The 5,504-nt window shown below is 34.9% G+C and overlaps 1 long non-coding RNA gene across 1 annotated transcript; it reads left to right on the top strand.

The window, feature by feature from the left end:
- Positions 1-3,803: 3,803 nt before the first annotated feature.
- LOC143601470 (uncharacterized) lies at positions 3,804-5,301 on the top strand. The gene is made up of 3 exons (XR_013147656.1): positions 3,804-3,963; positions 4,049-4,226; positions 5,084-5,301. It is a non-coding gene; the product is annotated as an uncharacterized LOC143601470 (long non-coding RNA).
- Positions 5,302-5,504: the final 203 nt, after the last annotated feature.

Raw genomic sequence — 5,504 nt, 5'->3', positions numbered from 1 at the left:
AATTTGAAGAAACACATCGAAAAACCGTATTGCAAGGCGTTGAAAAAAAACGTCGATTCGCAACAAACGCAAATGGATAGTGAAGGCGGAATATTTACATACCAAATTGATCGAGTTCAAGATCGTATGGCGAAGTTTGTGATTCAAGAAGCTTTGCCGTTTAGCCACTTCGACAACCCTCGCTTAACCGCCATGATTCGAGATACGCTTCAACCACAATACACTCACGTAAGTCGTCATACTCTTAAACGTTATTGTTTAAAATTGTGGAAGAAGGCCAAATAGGTACTAATTGCATATTTTGAAAATATAAATACGGAAATAAACTTAACTAGTGATGTTTGGTCGGCTCCACATGGTCTACCCGAATCTTATCTTTGTGTCACCGCTCATTGGGTAGACCCGTCATCGTGGGAAATGATGAAACACACCATTGCTTTCGAACTCTTTGAGTATCCACATACGGGAGATAATTTGTTTGAAATTTTAGATTATGTTATAAAAACTTATAAACTAGAAAATAAAATATTTTCAATGGCATTTGATAACGCGTCGAATAATACATCGGCGGTTGATAAATTAAAATTAAAATATACGCCGATTTGCAATAGTGTATTTTTTCACTCAAGGTGTGTTGCACATATCATTAATTTAATCGTGCAAGACGGACTTGCTTCGGATGAGGTTACATCGGTTATAAACGATTTTAGAATAATGTTACATGAAGTTTTTAAGAAAAGTAAAAAAAGACAAATGGAATATAGAAATTTTGTAAAGATACGGGAAGAAAGCTTTGGGAGCTAATTGGGATGTACCTCATCGATGGAATTCCACTTGCATAATGTTACAAAGTGCTTTGAAACAAAGAGAAACTTTACAAATGTTTCATTCTAGTCTTGCCGAGGATGATTTGGCAATCCCCTTTTCAAATGAGAAATGGGAAATTATCAATGACTTATCGACTTTTCTTGAAGTTTTTAAAACATCAACTACGAAACTATCGGGAACGTATTATCCGACAAGTCCCTTGGTTCTTTCGGAGTTATTTTTAATCGTTAACAATCTTAAAGAATTTGAAAATAAAAGTCCAATGTTTTCAAACATCATATTACCAATGAAGTTTAAATTAAAAAAATACTTTCTTGAATTGCCACCGATTTTTACTTGCGCCGCCGCTTTAAATCCAATGTTAAATGTTACGGGGGTTGAATGTGTTATAGACGAAATTTTTTCAGGCTTAGATATGCATGAAGTTGACCCAAACTTTTCAACAGAGGCAAAAAATTATTTTAACTTGAATTTTAAATTTATGTATGACTTTTATTTAAATAAATATGGGTCAAACATACACATGCCTACGCCGGGGGGGTCTTCATCAAGTTCAAGTGCTACTAGAGTACGAGATCCCATGATTAGCCTTATGAACACCGTTCGCAACGTAACGGCTAAAAAACAAAGGGGTAACACCCCTTCAAGCGAACTAGGAAGGTATAGTGCATATGATTACTCTACCGGTTTATCCGAAGAGGAATATGACACTTTTGATGTTTTGGCTTGGTGGAAGGTAAAGGAAACCCAGTTTCCGATTCTTGCCACCATGGCCCGTGATTTACTAACCGTCCAAGCTTCAACGGTAGCTTCGGAATCCGCTTTTTCTCTTAGTGGCAGGGTAATATCGGTGAGAAGAACAAGACTAAATTCGGAGCCGGTGGAGATGTACATTTGCTTAAAGGATCACTTGGACTCAATCGATCGTATTCAACACGTAACCACTCTCGAAGATGAAACACCACTTGATGTTCGAGTGCACGACGAACAAGAAGGCATTTCTACAAGTAATTCCGAGGAAGAAGTCGCCGCTCAATAATTACGACGAACAAGAAGGCTTTTCTAGAAATAATATGTCACAACTTTATATTTATAAGTTTAATGTTTTGTTAGTTTGTTTTTGAAGATTTTAAAACATGTAACCTTTTTTTTTTTGAACTTCTTAAAGTAAATAAAATGAATTTTATGTTAATTGGTTTGTTTATTTTTCATGCTATACAAATACGAATCGTAGTTTAGAATCCAAATCGCAAACGAAAAACGAAAAAAAAAAAAAATTTTTTACACTGTAACCGGTTGGAACCGGTTACAGTGTAGGAACCGGTTTAGGAACCGGTAAGAACCGGTTCCATAGGTTAGGGGTCCGAGGGTGGGAGAACCGGTTCGGTTCCCTAACCGGTTCGACCCTGGAACCGGTTTAAAAGGGGATTTTGATTATAGGAACCGGTTAGAAACCGGTTCCGGTTCCTAATCCCAAACCGTTTTGAACATCTCTAGACCCATGATCGTTTCTTTATCGGATTAACACTATTATTTTTTATGTACCATTGATAAATATTTTTTTATTAATAATGAACATTAGCCTCAAATTGCAGCTTCTTTTATTTGTTTTTATGAGGTTTCCCTTCAATGTTTCTGTTGGTTTAATGTCTTGTTAGTTTACATTTGCTTTAGTAGAACACTTTGAGATGCCTGGGGAATAAGTTACACAACTTCGACTCGCTTGTTTAGGGATAAACTTGTATCATTTAATTACGGGAAAATTCTCAAAATAAGCGTTTATGAAAACGTTTTTCAGGTTTTAGGTGTCATTTGCAAGAAATTCCCAAAATAGGTATTATAATCTAGTCGTGGCGAGTAGTTTGTATAACCAGTTAAAACTGGACACGCGTCTTTAAACTAACCGTAACGAGCAGATTTACTAACAATTTACTCGTCACGACCTAATAAGTTTTATGCCTCGTAATCAACGTCCACGAGTAATTCATATGTTCTTTAGTCGCGACGAGTAGATTGTAAGGTTAAACTAGTCGTTGCGAGTTAACTACTAATAAACTACTCATGCGGGAAATGTAAACCAGGTAAACTAGTCGTCACGACTAAATGACTTATGAATTACTCGTGGGCGTTGATTACGATGCATGAAACTTATTTAGTCGTGACGAACAAATGGTCAGTGAACCTGCTCTTTACGGTTAGTTTAAGGGCACGTGGCAAGTTTTAACTGTATCTACAAAATACTCGTGTGTAATCATAAACTACTTGTCACGACTAGTTTATAATACATATTTTTGGAATTTCTTACAAATGACACCTAAAACCTAATAAACGTTTTCATAAACGTTTATTTTGGGAATTTTCCCTTTATCTACATCCTTAATATATTGTTTCTAGTTATATCATCCCTGTTATATTTATTTTCTTGTTATGTTGTTTTGTTATGGACATATATGATAAAAAAAGGATAATATAAACAAGTAGTTTTAAGGCGAGATGACATATGTTCGTTATATATCGTAAGTGGTTTTAGGTGCATACATGTAATAATTTGAATGTGTGATTATATTTACATTGTCGTTCGTGCGTCAGATGTTAATAACTTGGGCATGGTTGTAATTGGTGTATGCGCACTGTTGTGAACAGTTTAGAAACGTCGTTGTAGCCACTTTAAGCAAATATCAACAAACAACTTTATATCAACATTTTAAAATACGTCGTTTAACGCGCAAACCACACGAGGCACATATCGCAGAGTGCTCAAGACATTTTTGCATTTTACTTAACAGTTTTACTTTCTTTATATAAAATAATATTTCAGACGTATCATCATATAAATTATCTAACGAGGTCTTTAAAATGACATCCTTTTTTTGACCCAAATGAAATTCTAGTTATGGTTTAAGATTAAGATTTTGTTAACATTTTATAGACTTATGACTTATCAAAGCTAGATGTTCGTTAAGTTTTTGTTATTTGGTTATAAAATGTGAGCAAATTCTGAGTTTGCAGATAGAATGGTTAACAGCTGGCGAGTGTATAGCTGGTATGCACGAAGTTGTGGTTAATAACCGAACACTCGATGCTATTAAAGCAGCATCACAACAAAACCGAAGCCTTTGGAGAGTATCCTCAACGGTAAGAGCATTAATCTTTTATATGAAAAATGAAATTTTGTTTCATTATATATGTTTTTAAATAAAGTTTCTCTTTATTTTGGTAGTTATTTTCACATATCGCATCGGATGCTGTGCTAAAACCGCTAGGACATTTTGCACAATCACCTCTTGCCGACAATTACCCACCCATTTGTGCTGGAGACTTTGTAGAAAAGGAGCTTGCTGTCATTAATCTTAAAGGAAACAAAGGAGATAATTAATAAGTTATTTGGTGAAAAAAAGGTACATGAAAATAATATTATGTTTATTTCAGTGAAAATGTATCACATACATCAATCATGACATATGAGTTCAGCAACAATTAGGAATGACAGGCATCATGTGTGATACACATGGCTTCAAAGTTCCATCTATAAATGTCCATAAACAATATCCGCGAAAAAAAGGTAACTAATTTTAATATTTAAACAAAATGGAAAAGAAAGTAAATAGAATGATGATGGTGGCGGTGATGGTGCAGGGGAGCATGGGGTTTCCGTGTGGTAGCACATTCTTCTCGGCTTTGGTCCAACTAATTCCTTGTCGGGCCTCGGTTGCACCGTTTAGCCCGATTCCTCCAAATGATTCGTGTTGCTCGGCTCTTCGTATCTTGGGTCAACCCTGTTTGTGTGTGCTGGTCAACGGCCCGCCCATCTCTGGTGTTGATCGGAGCATGGCAATGCAACTTCCCGAAAAATGCAATCTCAATTTCGGACCATGTATAATATATATCTTTTATTTAATGTTCCTTTTTTCACTGCAAAGAACTTGAATTGTGAAAACGCGTCGGGTTGGGTTGAAATGTGTTCGGGTTTAATTAGAAACTTTATTTTTATTTTTGCTTTTTTAAGAACAAGGGTAAATGGGTAATTTGCATGGGTTTATTGTCCAAAACGAACCATGTTAACTTTTTGGACCATAGATGAAAGCAAACTACGTGATTAGGTTGTACTCCCGGAATAGGGGCTATAGTTGTAACTTTTAAACTCTAGTAACGTAATTGAAAATTTGGACCAAAAGGGGTCATTCATGTAATTTACTTCCAAAATTAACGTGTTAAATTTTACTACATTTATTTAGAACTGGTTGTTTGTGTGCAGGTGAACTAATGAAGGAGGAACATCGGACGTAGCGAGCTGTTGGTTCTACGCTTACACAGGAATTGAACAGAATAAAGTGTGATTTGTGACCCTAAATAAATTAATTGTTATGCATCTAATTATCTAGTATTAGTTGTAGTTTTTTATTATTTAGATTCAAAATTTGGTATGTTTCTGCAACTCTACTTGTACTAAAATATTTCAATGCAACTGTTTTTAGTTCCAAATTTCAACCAGTTACTGTCACACTTTTAGCATTCTTATGTTCTTACTATATGTTGAATACACACTTATTTTAAAATACGAGCTCAGCTCAGATTCAAACTATCTGTTACTTGTTTTTACGTGCTAATTCAATTAATTTTAATAAATAATCATAATTATGTATAAAAGCTAAAAGTATTTTGTAGTGCTTTTAGTA

Source organism: Bidens hawaiensis, unplaced genomic scaffold, assembly GCF_021521415.1.
Source record: "Bidens hawaiensis isolate Kalapana, Puna unplaced genomic scaffold, B.hawaiensis_p1.1 tig00056411_1, whole genome shotgun sequence".
Lineage (NCBI taxonomy): Eukaryota > Viridiplantae > Streptophyta > Magnoliopsida > Asterales > Asteraceae > Bidens > Bidens hawaiensis.
The sequence above is the reverse complement of the archived record's forward strand: the minus strand, read 5'-3'. Positions and strand labels throughout refer to the sequence as shown.